Source organism: Marmota marmota, unplaced genomic scaffold (genome assembly GCF_001458135.2).
Source record: "Marmota marmota marmota unplaced genomic scaffold, marMar, whole genome shotgun sequence".
Classification (NCBI taxonomy): Eukaryota; Metazoa; Chordata; class Mammalia; order Rodentia; family Sciuridae; genus Marmota; species Marmota marmota.
In genome coordinates this window covers 13,364,501-13,386,800 of record NW_026000222.1, presented here as the reverse complement: position 1 = coordinate 13,386,800, position 22,300 = coordinate 13,364,501, and positions in this window count along the sequence as shown.

Here is a 22,300-nt window from a genome sequence, read left to right as displayed (position 1 = left end):
TCTCCAAAAAAAAAATGAAAGTAAATATAACTTAAACCATTTAAGCATGATCTCACAGTTCACAAAGTCTTTGGGTTGTTGTTTGCTTTTGTTTTTGTTTTTTTTCAGTATTTTTCTCTTTCTTTCTCTCAGCTTCAGGTTGAATATTTTCTTTTGATCCAGCTTTAAGTTCACTGCTTTCTTTCTTTGACCTTCTCTATCTTACTGTTGTTCCTAGTTGTTTTTTTTCTTCACATGTTTAGTAATTTTTAATTATGCCCTTATAGAGACTATAGATATCATCATCTAAATAGTGTTGATTTTGTTCTAGCAAGCAATTCTAGTGGCGAAATTCAAACTTCAAACTTTACCCTGAGCTAAAGGCTTCAGTCTTCTAGCTGTTGCTTTTTACCGGGTCCTCCAAACATGCATTAATCAAGACCAGCCCAAGATGTGAGAGAACTTATATATAAATTTTCCTTCTCTGGCCCCTTAAATTTCTCATTTCTGAGATTTTCTCATCTTTTTGTAGCCATTCCATCAGTTCAAACTCTTCCCTCTGAATCCCCAAATCAGTTAAACTGCAGTTTTCCCCTTGACTCCTCCCTACTCCATGCAGTACAGCGGAGAGCCCTTAGAAAGCCACACACAGAATTAGTACATTTCCCTTTTCTCTAATGTCGAATTCCCTCTAGTTGTTGCCTATTAAGTTGGTATCTAGTGCCTGCAAGTAATTATCTTTATATTTTCCCCCAGAGTTATTTATCTGTTGGGATGTTAATCTAATACAAATAACTCTACTCTTACAAAAAGTGTGAATTGTTTATCATGATTTTTAAACTTAAAGAATATTTTTATGCTAAGAATGTTTCCTTTTAATGACCCCTTGTTCTTGGTCTCATGAGTGCAATAAAGATGCTGTCTGATTTGTCCAAGAATATTGATTACAGGTCTTGTGAAGTTATTTTCTATTCCTTTCTCTCTTTTCCTCAAAGTTTCCTTTTTTTAATTGTTCAATTTTTCACTGTGTCCAGAGGAATTTGAGAAAATCTGCTTCTTGACTATTAATTCATATTTGAGTATGAGGTACTAAAAGATAATATAAAATCTCTTTGTATATTTATATGGATTATTTGTTGGTGCCAGTGTTTGACAGAATGGTTGGTTGTCTTATTTGGACCTCCAACTGTTATAATTTCTAAGTCTTTTATCTTATAATGGTCAGTTTTTTCAGTTTTTTCTTAAGTTCCTGTCTTGAGAATATGAGCTTTGCTTCCAATATTCTTAGAGTCACACTGAGAACAGGAGATGATGTGGTCATCTGCCGCAGTCTGGCTGCAGCAAAATAACCGGGGGGTGACGAATAACTTGTGTACGTTGATACAGCAGGAGTAGGACCCGTTTATTGCAGGACAAGAGCAGTATTTATACATTCCACACAGCTTATCTAATTAGCATAAACTAGATACATCAGTCAACCAATCAGGAATCTCTACACCTAATGGCTCGGTTTTGTTACTTCTCAAACCACTCCCTCTGACATTTTGCCAGGCACCATCCAGACTTGTTTACGAACTTTAACATTCCCCTGGCAAAATGCCAGGTGTTATTTTGACTTGTTTACAGACTCTAACATTTCCCCCTTTTGTTTAATTTAAATAATGACCATAGTGGTTTTTACAGAAACACCATAAATAACCTGCTACAAACAGAAAGGGAGGATACAAAATGCCACAATACCAAGCCACTTGATGGCTCCATGCAAGAAGCCCTTGGAAAAATTATACCAGCAATGACACTGTTAGCAAAGATACCGAGTTACAATTTGTTATAGATTACAGTTTGTTGTCTCAGTCCAGGTAAAGCAGTGTCTCAATAGATTAACTCACAGTCCAGGTAAATCACAGTCCAAGTAAGTTCTGCAGGCAGCTAGCTTAAATCACAGTCCAGGTAAGTTCTGCAGGCAGCTAGCTTGATCCGAAGTCTCGTCTGTTTCTCAGCCAAAGTCTCGTCCGGTTTTCAGCAACACTGGAAATTCTTCCACCTTGGTCTTTACCGGCACTGGGACGAAGACAGGAACTCAGGATGGCTAAAGAAAATCCTGTAGCATTCTACTAAGAAAACAACCTTCTGAACAATTTAGTACATTATCTCAAGGTTTTTTTGCATTTGAAATAAGCATTAATAGTGCTCATTACTCATCAGCTTCCAGGTGTGGGAGAACCATTGTAGCTTAGTTATTGGCACTGAAGATGACCAAACATCAGGGACACCAGTAGCGTCTTTTGCCGGCTGTGGTGTCCTGGGCAGCCCCAGATGGCCCTGGGGAGTGTCCCGGACTCAAACTGCTACTGGGCACAGGGAGCAAGAGCCTGCGAGACTGTGCCTCCAGGTCAGGTCTAGATTTGGGCTCGCGGCAGTGGAAGAGCCAGCTCCCCGGCCAGGAGGCGGGGAAGGGCCAGTCGCCGCCGCCTCTTGGAAAATCCTTGCTGCGCTGTGACCAGCTTGCACACTCGGCAGTCGCCTCTCCACTTCATGCACCCTCCGGTAACGAAAAGTATTTAGTAATAGCCTTTTGCTGCAACTTTTTTCCTGATAATCCTTCTTCTTTTGAACTTTCTTTTTCTTTCTGACTAGAGTTCCTGGGCTCTTATCAACACATGCCCTAACTATTCTTGGTTCCACTGGGGTTGCCTCCTTCCCTAGTAATTTACTTCTCACCCCTTCCATATTTTCATCACAAAGACAATACAATACACTGAGACAAAACAAGACACAAACATACTGTATCAATCTTCTCCATTTTCTTGAAATGGCCATTTTTCCTCTCGCCCTATCTGCCTAGGGACGAGCAGATTGCCCCCGTCCTATCTATGGACGGGCAGCTTTTTTTCGTCACTTACCCCCGAGTGTCCCGGGGCTCCCCGTAACGGGCCACCATCTGCCGCAGTCCGGCTGCAGCAGAATAATCAGGGGGGGGACGAATAACTTGTGTACGTTGATACAGCAGGAGTAGGAGCCGTTTATTGCAGGACAGGAGCAGTATTTATACATTCCACACAGCTTATCTAATTAGCATAAACTAGATACATCAGTCAACCAATCAGGAATCTCTACACTTAATGGCTCGGTTTTGTTACTTCTCAAACCACTCCCTCTGACATTTTGCCAGGCACCATCCAGACTTGTTTACGAACTTTAACATTCCCCTGGCAAAATGCCAGGTGTTATTTTGACTTGTTTACAGACTCTAACAGTCATCATTTAATATACAGATTTTCAGTAACTCATTTGTTTTTAATATGAAGATAGTTTTCAGCCAAATTTTACATCCCAGTTCAAAGTCACACAAGTTTTGCCTCTTCAAAGAATAGATTTCTAGTCTTTTCTATGGATCACAGAGGGGCAATTTGCTTAACTATAAGGTTGATGAAGGTCTTATGTAGGTCTCAGTGCTTCTACAGACTTTTATTCATACCTTTGCCATATCCCTACCTTCAGAAGCATCTAGTACTTGTACTTCTTGTGTCTTTATGTGGGTCTGTTGTACAAATTCACTTGTTTCTTTCCCTGCTGGCTTAAGTTTTAAGTCAGTTCTCACTTACCCTTCTGCTTTGGAGCTTTTAAACTTTAATGTATTCTCATCCGCCTTTACCTTTGGCCTTCTGAATACTTTAATTTCGAATCATTCTACTGTCATTTTGGTGAAGTTCTCAAAAGAAGAAGTGGTAAGCCTTTATGTTCATACCGCCTCTAACTCCAAGTTTGTATTCATCATCTGTTACTTGGGACAATTATGATAGCTTCCTATTTAATCTTCCTGTTGCTATTCTCATTACTGCAACTCACTTATCCATTTTCATACCTCCCCCACCCCACCCAGTTCGACTTCAAACTCCTAGTGGACAAACACCCAAACTTTGTAAGGGGTACTCCCCTTACTACGTTATACTTAGAATATCTTGTGATCCATAACTACTGAATATTTTGCTGTTTTCTATAATCTTTGTTATCTACAATGAGGTATTCCAGATGCAAAAAATGGTGTGAGGAAAAAAATGCTTAGAAGCAGAAAGTATACATTATTCAAGCAACAAAAAGGAACTCTAATTTCATTAGATATAAGGGGTTCGTAAAATATGGAGAAAGGTGGTTAAGACTCTTTATGTCCAGTCCAACTGGAATAGCTTTATTAATAATACTGTTTTGAATCTTAACTTCAGAGACTACCACTAAACTAAAAATGAAATTATATTTACCTAAGAAATTTGATGCAACTCTTCATACAAGTAAGCAATGTATATAATTTAGTTTTTTTGTTCTTTGTTTTTGTTTTGTGGTGCTGGGGATTGAACCCAGGGCCTTGAGCATGCTAGGCAAGGGACTCTACCACTGAGCTACATCCCAGCTAGCCCCAGATGTTAGTTTTGGGGTTAAAAAATCACAAGAAATCTTTTTTCAATTTCTTTTTGGAGTGTTCCTTTTCCACTTTGGAATGTTCCTTCCACTTTTTCCCAGCATATTTCCATGTAGGTCTAATTAGCTTTGATCTAATAAGACACTAGAAAAGCATAAATTTTGTTTTTATAGCCCTTTTAGAGGAGATTAGCAAAGGATATTAACATTAGGGACTTGTTCAACAAAACAATATCTCTACAAGTACTTACTATGGTGGGAACTGTGGAAAAGAGAAAAAATAGATTGGTTCTTAACACTAACTCGGTAACTGTCCAGATTTTCTCCTGGAAGCATTGTAACTTATCCTTGGGCAGAAAAAGTGTGGTTTTGGGAAACAACAAATAGAAAAAGGAGTAATTATAATCACTGCAGTAACCAAGTCTAAAAATCACTTGAAACATCTACTTTGATATTACAGGCACCCTTAGAGAACCATATTCATATGTGTGTGCCCTAACTCAAAGATATGAATCCAATGAATTGATACATGAAAACCTTCATGTACCAAGAAGCAATGTGGGCAAGTTCAATTGAGCTCTTTCCATACATTGGGAGGTACTCTTAGGCTTATACCTGAACAGATGTATACCGGGCAGCATGGCCAGATTTTCAGAAAAAAAGCCATGCCCAATTTATTGCAATTTGGCCAACAAAGAACAAGAAATGTGGCACCAGAGTATTTCAACAATGACAATAAAAAGTGTGCTGGGACTTCTGAGTTGTCTTTGTTCAATAAGCCCATCTTGTGTCAGGGACATTAGTAACAGATGAAGAGTTCAACTACTTGCTTGACTGGTCAGAGGATGGTTACTAGAAGTGACCTCTAAGTCAAAATAAGCATCCATAGAGGTCTCAGGGTTGTCAGCAAAGCAAGCATCATGGGAAAGAAGAAAAGACATAGAGACCTGTGATTTGAAAAACTTTTTAAATGTGCCATTATTTTGTGTCCTAGGTTGATAATAAGAGATATGTGCTTATGATAATCGCTATGTATGTGTTTAAAAGGGCTTGAAAGTAACAGTACATCAACACCTGCGTTCTCTTTTTTAAAAACTATTTTTTAGTTGTCAATGGATTTTTTACTTTATTTATTTTTATGTGGTGCTGAGGATCAAACCCAGGACCTCACACATGCCAGGTAAGCGCTCTACTACTGAGCCACAATCCCAGCCCAACAGCAGCATGCTTAAAAATTCTAAATGAACAGCAGAGACACTTAAGGAAAGGGCATATTTTATCCATGTGCATTCAGTCCAGAAAACATCCTTGAATTTAAATGTAAAGCTGGATTTTGAAGAGGGTGAAGACCACGAATCTCTAAAGATGGAAAAGAAGAATGATATAAAGTTAAATTTTGGGCCACCAAACCAAACCAAAGAAAAACCTTTAATTTGCTTTTTTTTTTTTTTGCGGGGGGTGGGGTGGTGACTGGGATTGAACTCAGAAGCACTTGACAGGGTCTCACTGAGTGGCTCAGTGCCTTGCTAAGTTGCTGAGGCTGGCTCTGAACTCACAATACCTCAGCCTCCATGCCTCTGGGATTACAGGCATGTGCCACCACACTCCGCAACGAATTTTCATTTTTAATTGTAGAGCAAACTGTCATCTGCAGAAGTTCTCTCCCCTCTTTTGATCATCTCCCATTCCATCACAGTAGCAAAGGCATTCTTTTGCCAATATCACATCTATAGCAGATGGAAAAGCATAGAGGGCAAGAAAAGTCAAACTTAAAGATAGCAAACATAATAGGGCAGCAAGTAAAATTTTAGTTCATAGAAGGTCATTCTAATGATGAAGTCCTTTGAGTAATGGACATATTTATAAGCATTCACTCTGGATATTTGAGTAAAAGAGTAATTGATATACAAATATTTTCAAAACTTGGTTGATGTGGATAAAGTCAGATGATTAGAATTCCTAACAAGCTACTGAAATATTCTACATGAGAAAGTTAAGGCTAGAGATCTGGAAAGTGGAGAATTTGGGAAGGGAATACAGATGTGGTAGGGCCATGGGGTTGATGGAAAAGTGAATCTTAAAAGTATTATAAAGAATTAGCAGAATTTGTTAAAATAGAACTAGGAAAAGGTGATGCCAAGGTTATGAGTCTGGAGTTTCTTAACGTGTTGATAGTCAAGGAAAAATTAGTGAAGATAGCTCTTGGGGGAGATGGATTGTTTTTCAATATGATGTTTCAGGAATAGTTGTGGCATTTTAAATTGAAATGTTTGATAGACAGTGGTGGTACAGAACTAGAAAGAGGATAAGAATAATTGTGGATGAGAGAGTAATTCAAGATTGGCAATATCTGAAATGCAAAGATTCATCTAGAACCTTCAAAAGGAGTATATCAAAGGAGTGAAAATTTTGTAATTTATCCTTGAGAAATGCCCAGAGTTACAGGAAATGAAATAATGATTAATGTATCAGAGAAAGTTGGAAGAATTGTTGAATCTCCAAATTATATGGTCCACAATGCCATGGATTTGCCTCTAAAAGTATGCACAAGAGAACCTCCAGTCTGCCGTTAAGAAGCCGAAGGTGCAGGGTTTCGTGTAAGCCAGGGAACAGGTGGAAGAATGACAACTGCCATGGTTGACGTTGTGTGGCATCACAGGATGGTGCGGGGCTTTCCCAGACAATATCTTTACTTCCGTAACAACTCAGTGAAATGATTATTACTGTCCCTGTACTGATAAGGAACTGAAAGGTGGGCTAACTTATCTAAATTTCAAAAAATGAAAACAGTGGGGAAAAAATGCTGATTTTTGGACCAGAAAGACATTTGAAAGAACATGAAATTTCTCAAATTTCACATTGTTATTGGGGAAAAATTATTTCCACACAGGCCTTATTTTAAAGATGGAAACTTCTGCCCTCTAAAAAGTCCATGCTAATAGTAGAAAACTCTTTTGTTTGTCATGAGGTGATTTCATAAAGAGAACAGTAATAAGAAAATCCTGGTATCTACTCCATTCAAATTCTTCCATGTTTGTTGCATAAAATTCATGGGCTTAGAGGTCTTATTATTTTAATCAAAGTATATGTGTGTGTTTGGCTAGAGAAGTTTCATTTTTATATTAGTTTATCCTGCTTTGCTGCTATTCTTGAAGAACTTTACTGTTTTCCTGTAAACTGATTTAAATTGCAGATAAAAGCCTATTTGTAAAAAATGCCAGAAAGAAAAATAAATTTATAAATATAATAGGGAAAATACACCTATCTTAATTTATTTGTATATTTAAAGATATTCATAGTCTGTAGCCCCTCCTCTAAACCCACTTTAAGATTCCCTTAAACTCACTGTACTTCTCTTTTCCACTTCGCAATACTTCTTCTCCCCTCACTCCTCATGGCTGCTTCTCTCTCTCATTAACTCATTAAATCTTTCCAGGGTGGGTCTACTTTCTTAATATGGTCCTCCCTAGTTATAGCAGCCTTCAAAGTAAAAGATGAGATGCACACTAGAAGAGGATTATTTCCTAAGTTGAATACTGCTTTTTATAGACCTAACAAAAAAATATTTTCCTGCAGCCAGATACAGTGGTACATGACTGTAATCCCAGTGACTCAGGAAGCGGAGGTGGGAGGATTTCAAGTTCAAGGCCAGCCTCAGCAATTGAGTGAGGCCCTAAGCAACTTAGTAAGACACTGACTCAAAATAAAAAATAATAATAAAATAGAAAGAGCTAGAGATGTAACTCTGTGGTAAAGTGCCCCTGGGTTTCATCCTCAGTACAAAAAAAAAAAATCCTGTTGTATACATTGGTATGTTTATATAGATGTGTATATTCATCCATTTATTCTGTAGGATATTTAATCTAAACCTTATACCTTTCTTGTGGATACCTAAACACAGTCACCACTGTCCTGTCCCTAGGCATTATCATTATAAATTCTTTAAATCTCCCTTTTTACAGATATCCTACATATTTTCCACTAAATAATTCTTGAAAACTACTTCTAAATATTGGTAATATAAGTTACTCCCATATATCCATTAACTATATTTGTCAGTTGTTTCACTTTCTATGTCTGAAAGTCTCTAGTTTCATGCATCGCAGACTGTGCTCCCAAGTACCCCTGGACACTTCAGCCTACTCCCAGGGGCCAGAAGGATATTTTAAATCTTTGAGAGAAACACAGTGACATCTGTTGGGCATGACCTGAACTACGACTATTCGGTCGGGACTTTGCTTTAGCCTAGAGGAGTCATGAAAAAGCTACTGGACACTGAGAGCACCAAGAACCTTCTCAGTTTGGGAATCTCTGCTCTCAACATTAAAATTTCTTTTGTATTTTTATACAGTTGATCAAAGCAACTAAAATACCTGTTTTTTATGAGGAATTATTTTTTAAACTTTTTTTTATTAAAAAACACATCGTTTAATGAGATGCATAGGACTTTTCCCCCCAATTAATTCTATGTCTATGTGTGAATTTTACTGGCTGAATCAATTTTATTTACTTTTCTTTTGCTGATATAATCTATGAGAAAACTTTTAATCATATATAAATAGATGGAGATGGAAAGATATTTATTATAGCAATTTTACCATCCTTTGAACTCTACTTTTGAGTCACATACCAAATACATAAGCAAAAAGCTGGAAAACTTCCTTCCTTGCAGGAGAATTCATTGCCTAGACCTGTGCTAACCAGTAGCCATTAGCCACATGCAACTATTTAAACTACATTAAAATGAAATAAAATTTGAAATCCAGTTCCATGTTGCACTAGCCATATTCCAAGTGTTCAATAGCCAAAGTGAGTGACTACTGTGCTGGACCGCAGAGACAGAATATTTTCATTATTATAGGAATCTGCTGCATAGTGCTGATCTGCACATTCAAGTCATCTCATTTTTCAACACTTGACCAATATATTGAATTATTTCCATTTTTGGTACCCCAGAGGTTTTTCCACCCCAGGGTAAAGGCAGCATAATTTTTATTTTGATATATACTATCATAACTGATATGGTTTTAGTGACTTGCCTTTTACATTCAACCTTAAGCTTTTGAAATTCACTCATTGATTTATGTGGTTTTTATTCACTTTGCTGTTGAGTAGTATTCCATTGTATGAATATACTTTATCGATTTTCACACACACACACACACACAGTTTTTTTCAGGTTGTTTGTTTATTTTTATTAAAACCAGTGTTGCTCTGAAATTCTCTTTAATGTCACTCAAGGCCCATGTGCAAATTTCTCTAGGATGTATACTTTGGAGTAGAATTTCTGGGCCATAGAATATTTCCATCTTCAACTTGACTGGATAATACCAAATTGTGTTTAAAAGTGGCTAGACTAGTCCACACTACCATTAGCAGTATTTAAGAGCTCTGACTTCTTTATATATTATTTCAAATTTAGATTGACTGTGATAGATAAAAACAAAGAAACAAATGTATAATAGTAGCTTAAGCAAAAGAAAAATTTACTACCCTTCATGCAGATAAAGTTTAGAGGTAAATAATTCATTGTACAAGGGTGGGTACAAATCATTAGGGTCCAGTTATTCTGTTTTATTACTTCATTATTCTCAATGTGTAAATTTTCTTTCACTTCATAGTGTAAAGAGGCTGCCTGATCTCTAGCCATCACATCTGCTTTCAGCTTCTCAGAAGAAGGAAGAGGGAAAGAAGGTCATGCCTCCTCACTCTGACATGTACAAGGACATTTGAACTATCTATATCACTTGTAATGTAGTAGCTAGATCTTAACCAAATGATAACAGAGTGATTGGAAAATGATAACTGTATCCTAAAGTGGTTTTGTTGCAGCCAAATATCAGTACTTTATTGGACAAAGGAGATAAGGAATACTGGAGGACAATAAGAGGTTTCTTCAACTTTCCACAGTTTGCCAACTGTCAGTATTATCATCTTTAAAAGCCTTTGTTTGTTTACTGCCTTATCGGCATAAACTGGTATCTCACTGTGATTTTGATTTATACTTCCCTGGTTACTAGAAAGGTTGAACATATTTAAGCTTATAGGCCATTTGAATTTCTACTTTTCTGTAGTAACTGTTTCTTTTGTTCTTTTCTTTCTATTCTGTTTTATTTTCCTTACTAAATTTTAGGAATTTATTATATATTTCATTATATACTTCTTCTTTTTGTAGGCTTATATTTCAGGCTTTACCTGTAACAATAATGTAACAATTTTTGAAACTCTAGTCTGAAATTGTCTTTTAGTAGATGCGTTTAGTCCATTTATTGTGATTACTAATGTATTTCTATCTACCCATCTTGTTTTGTGCTATTCTACTTTTTCTGTTTTTTTTTAAATTTCTTAACTTATTTTGAATAGTCTTTTTCTTATTTCATATGTTCCCCAACTAGCTGAGCAGTCATCTGCTATATTGCTACTATTTTAATGGTTATATTTTAAATTCTAATATGCATACATAAATAAAACCCAAAAACAATCTAAATATTTATCCCCTTTCTGGCATGTGTGAGGATTTTAGAATACTTTGGCTCAATCCCTTCTCCTCATTTGCTGTTATCTAGTGTCTTAGTCTGTCTTGCTTTATAATTACAGAAATGATACTTTTGGGAATGTTTTATTTATTTACCAATTATTTTTTCAGAGATCATATCTCAGTATGTTGTTGAGGCTGGCCTTGAATTTCTGAGCTCAAGTATTCCTCCTGCTTCAGCCTCCTGAGGAGCTGGTACCACAGGCACATGCACATGCACTTCTAATGGTGCATCGTTGCAAATTGTATTAGACTCTATTAGACTCTCAGCTAATAGAACTAGAAAATATAATTATAAAAAATTATAAAAACAAATATATTTTATGTATACACCTGTATCTCTTCTTATTCTTCTAAATAGCTGTCCAAAAATGTGTTTATCCTGATAACTCCAACTCTGCCTTCATGCTATGGGTTACATTCTAGTCTTGCCTCTTTCTAAATATATAACTCCTTTCTCTAACAGTGAGAAATTTGGCTTCCATTATTCTCATTATGTTTATTCATTTGTCTAGAATTCATAAAAGTTGGTTTCAAATTGTTAAATCAGATTATGGCAAAAACTGAAGACTACTAACTAGAATTTAATATTTTATAACTCTTTTAAAGTAAAATTAGCATACAGTGAAATATGCAGGTATTTAGCATACAATTTTATAGGGTTTATTTTTTCAAATGTATACACCTATGTCTCACATACCCCTGTAAAGGCATAGAACATTTCTATTGTTCAAGAAAGTTATTTTGGATCCCCTTTTAGTCTACCCTGATACAAATAATTTTGTGATACATTTTCACCATATATTAGTTTTTGTTCTAGAACTTCTCCTAAATTAAACAGTGTGTTCTCACATGTCCAGTTTCTTTTGCTTAGATGACTGAGATCTATCTATGTTGCAAGTGTCAGTAGTTTCTTCTCCTTCCTAGTAAAGATTTTGCCATAGGATTGTACCATGATTTTTTTTCATTCTCCTATTTATGGGTATTGGAGATATTGTGAACAAATGTACTATAAATGTTCTTTGCCCAAAATTTTTGGACATGTGTTTTTATTCTCTGGTAATTGCTGGGTGAAAGGTAGTTGAATATTTAACTACATTAAAAAAAAACACCTGTCAAATCTTTTCCAAAATAGTTGTACCATGTTATATGCCTACCAGCAATGTTTAAGAATTCTGCTTGCTCAAAAGCCCCACTAATTTAATATTTTTAATCTTACCAATCTAGTGGATATGTAGTTTGAGATTTAATTTTTCATTTTCCAATGACTAAAGATTTTAAGTACTTTTTCATGTGATTAATGGCCATTTATATGTCTTTGTGAAATGTTAGTTCAAATCTTTGACCCTTTTAAAAAACTGAGTGATTATTTTTCAATTATTGACTTTTTTTAGTTGTCCATGGACCTTTTCATTTTATTTATTTATTTATATGTGGTGCTGAGAACTGACCCAGTGCCTCACACATGCCAGGCAAGCACTGTATCACTGAGCCACAACCCCAACCCCATTAAATTATTGACTTTTAAGTACCTTTATGTAGTCTAAATAAAAGCCCTTTGTCAGATTAATGTTTTTTAAATATTTTCTCCCAGTCTATGACTTGCCTTTTTATTTTATAAAAGGTGTTTTTTTTGTAAATTTCAGTGGAGTATTTTTTTTAATTATTGATTTCTGTATCTTAAGAAATATTTACATATATCTCTTCCCACACTCCACACTCAACTATAAAGAGATTTTCCTATGGTTGCTTCTTAGTCACTGATAATTTTGGCTTTTTGGTTTATAATTAGTCCCTTTAAGAAGCTGTTTTTGGGGGCTGGGGATGTGGCTCAAGCGGTAGCGTGCTCGCCTGGCATGCGTGCGACCTGGGTTCAATCCTCAGCACCACATACAAACTACGATGTTGTATCTGCCAAAAACTAAAAAATAAAATATTAAAAAAAAAAAAAAGAAGCTGTTTTTGTTTTGGTTTTGTTTTTGTCCATAATTTATCTTGTTATCTTCAGAACAGTTTTCTGATAGCATTTATTTCATCCTTGCCTGAAATGGAGCCCTAATCTTTCAAATAGCAGGTGTTGGTTTAGATCCGTATATATCCAATATATGGCCTTTTTTGATTGCTTGTTTGATTTTGCTTGCCAGTTCTTATTACATACACCACAGACCTTTTTTCTGGAACATTTACCTTCTGTATGTGGTATAGGCTTTAAGAATTCTTCAGTGAGGCTCTAGTGTTGAGAGCCACAACCAAATCAAGATGCCGCCTGGCATTTTGCCAGAAGGAGTGGTTGAGAAGTAACACCAGCAAGCCATTAAGATGATGATAATTAAGTTAAGCTGTGTATAATTATTAAGATAGTGACTAATTGCTGTAACTGGATGATGCTAAATTGAAACAAGCTGTGTATTCAGTTGTATATATAAACCTCTGCTGTCTGGCAATAAGGCGGCTCCTGCCACCTCAGGTGCCCGATACTTTTGAGTTCTCGCAGAGTTCCCGTTGAGTTCCTGTTGGTTCTTGCGGAGTTTCCGTGGAGTTCCGGTTGAGTTCCCGTTGTGTTCGGGCAATAAAGTAGTTCCTGTTTTGAACCTACAAGTGGCTCCTGTTGTCCCGGTTATTTGTGCCCAGCCAGACTGAGGCACTCTAGTGCTCAGAAACTCTCACTTTTTGTCTAACTTGCTTATTTTAGCATCAGATTTTAAAGATAATTTTCTGAGAATACAAATTTAAGTTGCAATTTTTTCTGTTATTTGAATATATTCTACCCCAGTTTCTAGTTTTCATTATGGCTGTTGAGATGTCAGATATCAGTGTTGTTTCTTTCGTCATCACTTTCTCTGATTTTTTTTTTTTTGGTGGGGGGCATACCAGGGATTGAACTCAGGGACACTTAGTCACTGAGCCACATCCTCAGCCCTATTTTGTATTTTAGTTAGAGACAGGGTCTCACTGAATTATTTAGCACCTTGCTTTTGCTGAGGCTAGTTTTGAACTCATGACCATCCTGCTTCAGCCTTCTGAGCCACTGGAATTATAGGTGTGCACCACAACACCCAACCCTAATTACTTTTAACGTATTCTCTTCATATGTTTTCAGATTTGCTCTAGTTAGGTATTATATATATGTGGATTCCTTTTCATTTATTCTACTTTTGATCATTATACTTTCTGATTCTAAGAATTCATATATTCCAACAATTCTGAAAAAATTATCAGTAATTATCTTTATTATTGCCTCTCTTTTACCTTTATTATCATTTCTAAAGATAAAAAGATGGATATTGTATCTTTTAAATCTCTTTTCCATACATCATAATTTCTTTTTCTTTTTTTCCTCTCTATGTCTCTCTGTTTTATTCTGGTTAATTTCTCTTGTTTTATCTTCTAGTTCACTAATTCTTTCTTCCTCTACATCAAATCTGATATTTTACCTGTCAATTTAATTTTTAACTTTATTTTTTAAATTAAATTTCTTTTTAATTAATAAATAAGAACACAAAAAAAATGATATTAGTGGGGTACCAAGTAATGTTTTGATACATATATACACTATTTAATCTGGTTAAATTTATCTATCTCTTCAAACAGTTTATGATAAAAACATTCAAAATTATTTCATCTAGCTTTTTGAGATATACAGTACACGACTGCTGTCTATGGCACACCACAATGTCTTACCTTTATCTAACTACAAGTTAGTACCTGTTGATTAACCTTTCCCCATCTCTCTCTCCCATTGTCTATTAAATTATAAATATTAGTTTTTATAAACAGTCTGGTTGAATTCTTTAAAAAGAAGTCTGCCTAATTATATTTTTGTACACTCTTATTTCTGGCTCATATTTCTATTTCCTCCTCTATTTCTGTACATATGTAAAACATAGTTATTTTATATTCTAATTATGTAATTCCAATATTTTTAATACTATATTTTCATTAGATATTCTACTTTTTGATTCTTTTAAATCTTGTCCATAATATCTTTTTTCCTTCATGATATTTCTTATTTTTCCAAAATAAAATCATGTTAACTGGAAAATCTGACAAAATTCTATGAGGTCGGGGTTGAGAACATGTTTTCCTAGAAAACATTGCGTCTTCTCCTGCTAGATGCCTGAAAAGAACAATTAAACAATGATGATTTTAATTTCTCAGTGTGGATATTTTTCAACTCATGTAGACAGCATGATTTCAGTCCCCATACTCACATGACAGCAAACCTACAGTTATGAATTGGGGTACTCATATGTCCTTGTTTGCCAAAAAAATCCCTAGTTAGTGCCCTTTGTTCTGTTGTAATTGTGAATGATACCTTTTTCTATCTTTACAAGATTCCCTGTTTGGATTATTTGTCACCTACTAAGAATACTAAGAGGTGAGTGTGTTTGTTTGGTTTTGTCTATTCTGACCAGAAGTTTTATTATTTCCCCATTGGCAGAGCAGAATTCCTACTTCACTCTTTCATAAAAGGTAAGTCTCTTCCAGAATCCTGATTTTAAGTTGGGGTTTCCATTCCCAACTTTTCAAATAAGATGCTTTAGGTTTCTGGGGGATTGGCAGTTGCCCTCAGGGCAGCCGCTGGCTTTAGCATGTTTACCTCTCTGGATTCATGCTTCTCCTTAGTTCTTTGTCTCTAAGGATTTTCCTTACTTTATTGTGAGCTCAGCTATATATTTAAAAAGATGTTGTAAATCTTTTATCCAGAATATTTAGTTGTTTGGTTGCAGGACATTTTTTCCCTTAGAACAAAATCTCTGGACTCCTTATAAATACTACCTTAACTGCATGTGGTATTGGAAGAGCCAGTTTTTCTATTGATATATTCCAGAAACTTCAAAGAGCAGATCTACTGTTTGAGAGTTTTCACTTGTCCCCACTTTGTTGAAAATATGAGGAAAATTTTGAAAATAATGGAAAGGAATTTTTCTTAATCCCTCTTAATGTTTTATATTTTCCAGATAGAAACCAAGCATAATATATAATTACTTTTCTTTTTCTAACAAAGGAAATAGTCAAGTGGTAGCACAGAACATAAAAGATATTATTATTGCACACACTTTATATATGAAAGAACTAAGACAAAGAAAGACTTAATAACTTACCCAAAAGCCGTTATTAGAAAGTGATAGAGCTGATATTTGAACCCACAACCAGCCTAACTCATGTCCTTAGCAACTACCCGATTTTATATCCCTTGGTAGAATTACATGCATTCCTCTATATCATCATCATAAGGGTATGTTCATGGGAAGTACTGCCAACTGACATCAACTATAGCTTGCCTACTAATTTGAGTGTTGATGAATATTTAAAAGCTACTTAGTAAACAATATCAAGAATATAAAAGGCCGGGCAAGGTGATGCACACTTATTATCCCAGCAGCTCAGGAGGCTGAGGCAGGAGGATCTGGAGTTCAAAGCCAGCCTCAGTAATTTTGCAAGGCCCTAAGCAACTTAGCAGGATCCTAAATAAGATTTAAAAGGGGGGATGTGGATAACAAGGGGAATTATCATGCAGCCTACAGCATATGTCTCACCAAAAGTTGAAAAATGGAGAAAGGAGCCAATATGGCAGCCATTGGTTACATGAGGCTACTGAGTATTTGAAATGTATCTAGTCTGAATTGAGGTGTACTGTATGTTAAATAGACATTAGATTCCAAAGAATTACTAGGACAAAGAAAATGAACATGAAATATCTTACAATTATTTTCTTTGCAAATTATGTTGGTAATCCATTGGGTTAAATGAAAATATGTTAAAATTAATTTCTCTATTTGTTTTTAAAAAATGAAGTAAAGGAGAACAAAGTAATATATTCTGTATCTTCACTGTAGTACTATATGTCCATATTTATATGTTGCACTTTTTATATTTGTGTTATCAAAATTCATATAACTATAAAACTAAATAGGGCAAATTGTACCATATATAAATTATATCTGAACAAATATGGACTTCAAAAAAAATCTAGTTCATGAAGTGTTTTAACAGTATTGGGCACATACGAACCACCTGATAAATAATGGATATTATTATGATTCTTTAAAACAACCAGCATCAAGCTGTTTCATACTTGGGTAGGGAGGAGGAGCATGGAAGGAATAGATGAATTCTAGATAGGGCAAAGGCGTGGGAGGGGAAAGGAGCATGGGATTAGAAATGATGGTGGAATGTGATGGGCATCATTATCCAAAATACATGTATGAAGACATGTATGGTGTGAATATACTTTGTATACAACCAGATATGAAAAATTGTGCTCTATATGTGTAGTATGAATTGTAATACATTCCATTGTTGTATATAACAAATCAGAATAAAATAAATAAATAAAAAGGGATGTGGCTCAGTGGTTAAGGGCCCCGGGACCAATCCCCAGTACCACACACACACACACACACAAAAAGAATGTCAGCCACCAAAAATCACTTTAACTTCTAGAGACAGAGAACTCAGAATCTTATGGTGTATCCAATTCTATCTTTCAGCATTTCTCATTCCTAGAAATTTATTTCCCCCATTAGACACTACAGACTATCTTCTTTAACCTCCATGCACAGAGCCTAATTATATGCTGATGATCCTCAGCACGAATCTTATTCCTCTTTTAGATGACAGCTCTTCAGACATTTGACTGTGACTTTCATATCAGCCCTCAAGTAATTTTTCTAAAGATCAAATGTCCTCGATTTCTTAAACAAAATTTTATTTTGCATAGGTCATATTCCTCCATAATTTTAGTATTCTTTGACTTTTTGTTTGTTTATGGATGCCCAGAACTGAGCCCTATATTCTAGTAGAATATGATTAGAACACAGGAGAACAGGACTATCCCCATCCTTCAACCCCATTTACATCATAGCTTGACAGCATGTTGTCAGTGTGACATACCAGTGTGATACACCAAGGACATTTCCTGTGGTTTACAAAGAAAGTATAAGCCCAGGGTAGGGGAATGATGCTATAGAAGACCAGGCTAGACAACTAATAATATACCTGTGGTTTTTAACCCTGGCTGTACATCAGAACTACTATAGAGCTTTTGAAAGCCCAGAAGCCTGTACACCATACCTGATCTCCTGAATGTGTCAGTCTGGGTGTGGGATCTATGAAACAGGTGTTTTAAGCAATATAAAGAAGTAGTTAATAAGAGTACATGCTCTGGGACCAGACTGTCTGGATTCAAATGGAGAGTCAGGTAATTTTGCAAATTGCTTAAGCCCTCTAGATAAGAATCTCTAGAAAAGTATAATGACCTTGAAGAGCTGTTGTGAAGATTTAATGAGCGTTTCTATCAGGTAAGAACCGCTTAGTATATGCTAAGTGAACATTATCTATTATTATGCTCTGTATGTATTCAAATCTCTGCTGCTTATGTTCATGCACAGTCTGAGAAAGCACTGATGTAGGACTTGGTGTGACAGTATAGTCCCTTCTGTCAAAAGGGACAAAAAGCCAAGGATCCCCTTGCCTTTCTCAAGTAAGAATCTCCAGTTCCTAATTCCCTTCTTCCCCATTTGCTTATCACCACAGTGAACCCACACAGGCTTGGATTCTCAAGTGGCCATCATGACTACTGCTAAGACAGCACCTTTCCTTCCCTTCACTCTTACCAGTGCATGAGCAGGGGTCCCCAGGGGTCCCAGGTCCAGGTGCTTGATGTCCTGCACAAAGAAGTGAGATGCAAGAGGTTGGCAAGCAAAACAAAGATTTATCAAAAGCAGAAAGTTCATTCTAAGTGAGGAGAGAAGGCCGAGCTGGGAAGTAGCTGAAGGCCCTCACTTAAATAAAACGTGGAGCTCTCTTTTATTGGGCTGTGCTAATTCTCCCCCTTCTTTCCTAGATGGGTCTGGGTTTGGTTGGCATCTTGATTGACAGCTGAATTTAACACAATTTCTTCTCTACTGCCCATCCATAAGTTTCTTTTCCCCCTGGAAAATGCATAGAGGGGGAGCAAACCTCAATGCTTATGATAGTTAACTAGCACTAAGTTAACTTTAGGTCAGTCCCTAGGCTGTTGTGGCTCAAGATCTGGTACTGTCCCTTTAGAGGCTTGAATTTGCCTTCTAGTCTTCTAGCTTCCTCCCTTTAATTGCAGCGTGACACAGTTTCCCCTCATAGGAAGATGTTAAGTGGAGCTGAGGGGCACCATCCTTTCCCCTTGGTCTTGTCTCCAACCTAACATCTCTACACTCACTGAACACTCTGGATCAGTGCTTCTCACACCTTTGGGTACATCAACATAGATTTTCCAACCTTTTATATCACCAAGCAAGAGCATTTAAAAATTATAATTGTCTATCATAATTGAAAAAGACATGGTAATATTAAAGAAGTACGGAAACTATAATCTCAGGATAAATAATAAGCCTAATAGTAATCACCTTAATCCTATCAACTCTTCATCTTGTCACTGTCATTTGTTTAATTGTATGTTTGTTAATTATGGATAGGGAAAATTTATCACTGTAAACATCACCATTTTCTTACCTGAACCCTTACTTGCAATCACAATTATGTATATTGGCAGAGAGCTTCTACATTTGGTAAATGCTTCATGAATGGGGGGCGGAAATGCCACTCTTAATTTACAACTGTTTTGGCTCATTTGTGTTTTTATTACTTTGCTTTTATTTACTAAATTGGGTTTGCTTTGTTAGTCTATTTTAGTAGAAAATTCATAGAATAAAATAGTTATAATTTAGAATAAAAATATACTATGAATTCCCTGTACAAGTATTTCTTGTTTAGCTGATGAAAATCCTGCAGATTAGACATGGGAGAAATATCTGCCAATAGTTAATGCTAATAGAGACACCAGAGCATTCTCTCCACTATTAATCTATGGATAATGGAAGCCCCATTTCTTAAGTACACGCAGAAGAAAGAATAGAAAAAATACTGGCTATGACACCAAATGGATTGCCTTCCTCCCACACTACCATGCCCTTGTAACCTAGGGCATGTAGAGCAGGCTGGCAGCCATCGCATTACAGATTTAAAAGTGCTGGAATCTCTTGGTCCTGTAGCAGGTTGCCTGACAGATTGGTGAGTAATGTACTTGAAGAGTGCATTACTGAGCTCTAGACTAATGGCCACCTCTTGCCCATGGCCTTTATGGTAGATCATTCATTGTGCTGCCTCATCAGCTTCCTGCCAGTCTGTATCTGGCATGAGCACTGCCTGTTCCAAAGCTGATTAATACCCTGGGAATGAGTCCCACATGTCTCAGTGTGGATTACACAAAAGTGGGAATGTTCTGGTGCTATGGGAACAACACAAATTTGACAAATGAAACAGAAAAAAATCCTTAATTTATGTATTGTCAAAATAGAGGACTGCACAAAAAATAGATGTGCTACATTGATATTAATTATAATTAGCATTTTAAAGGAATAATAGCACACATTAACTCTCTTGTGTCTCATTGGTGCTTTAATCAGCACAAAAGATCATATTTCTTCAAATCCAATTTCCTGAAATTGTGTAAAATAAGACACAAGAAACAAAAGCAAATTATAGAAGACCATATATAACTCAGGACTAAGTGCAGACTATAATTCTGGAGAATTTAGGGGAGAGATGAGTCAGTGATAACAGGAGGAATAAGAAAGAAAAGGAGGAAATGCAAGTTAAGTTGACTTACAGCTAGAACTAGGCAGGTGATTGGGAAGGGGAGGATGCCAAGTTAGAAAATAACAAGAGCAAAAGCATAGAAGTGCTAACAAGTATGACTAGAACAAAGGATGTGGTTTTAGGGATGTGGTATTGGAGAAAACAAGTACAGGCTGAGTGTCTAATTCAGGCAGTGTGATGGACTAGATCATCTTGGAGAAGTAATTGGGTTTAGATGAGGTCATGAAGGCAGAGAAACTAGAGCTGACTCTGTGCCATGTGAGGACATAAGAAAACAACTACTTGCAAAGCAAGAAGAGGCTCACCAGACCTGAAACTGTAGGTACCCTGATCTTGGACTTCCCAGACTACAGAACCCTGAGAAACAAATTTCTGCTATTTAAGTCACCGATCTGTGATATTTTATTATAGTAGCCTGAACTAAGACAACAATGTTTGTGATTATTTTATCTTCTTAGTTATTTGACACTTTATTACTATAAATTGACTTTTTAAAATACTTGATAATATTTTTTTACTCTGAAATGTACTTTGCCTGAGTAGATAGATATTTATTACCTATATATTCCACATATAGTTCCATATATATATTCCATATATATACATATCTATTCCATATATATTGCATATATCTGTTCAATATATATATATATTCATGTATATTCCAACTTTCTTTTGATTAGTGTTAGCATGACATATCTTTCTAATATTTTTAACTGATTTATGCCTTCATATTTAAAGTAGTTGGATCTTATTTCTTTGTGCAATATAATATCTGCCATTTAATTAGGATGTTTTAGCTATGCACATTTAATATAATCATTAATGATCAAATTAATCATTTAATCAATTTAGTTGATGATTAAATCATTTTTTAAAAAAATATTTTTTAGTTGTAGTTGGACACAATACCTTTATTTTATTTATTTATTTTTACGTGGTGCTAAGGATCAAACCCAGGGCCTCACACATGCTAGGCAAGCACTCTACCACTGAGCTACAACCCCAGCCCTAATCATTTAATTTAAGAGTTGTCTATTATTTTTCTATTTGTTTTCTCTTTGTTTAAACTTTTCTATGTTCTCCTTTTCATTTTTTTTTAATTTTTATTGTTGGTTGTTCAAAACATTACATAGTTCTTGACATATCATATTTCACACTATGATTCAAGTGGGTTATGAACTCCCATTTTTACCCCGTATACAGATTGCAGAATCACATCGGTTACACATCCACTGATTTACATATTGCCATACTAGTGTCTGTTGTATTCTGCTGCCTTTCCTATCCTCTACTATCCCCCCTCCCCTCCCCTCTTCTCTCTCTACCCCCTCTACTGTCATTCATTTCTCCCCCTTGTATTATTTTTCCCTTTCCCCTCACTTCCTCTTGTATGTAATTTTGTATAACCCTGAGGGTCTCCTTCCCTTTCCATGCAATTTCCCTTCTCTCTCCCTTTCCCTCCCACCTCTCATCCCTGTTTAATGTTAATCTTCTTCTCATGCTCTTCCTCCCTACTGTGTTCTTAGTTACTCTCCTTATATCAAAGAAGTCATTTGGCATTTGTTTTTTAGGGATTGGCTAGCTTCACTTAGCATAATCTGCTCTAATGCCATCCATTTCCCTGAGAATTCTATGATTTTGCCAAGGACATCTTGACTAGGGCTTTTTTTTTTTTTTTAAGATCTGTCTTATTAGGGAAATTTATAAAGAATTTAATGCAGATGG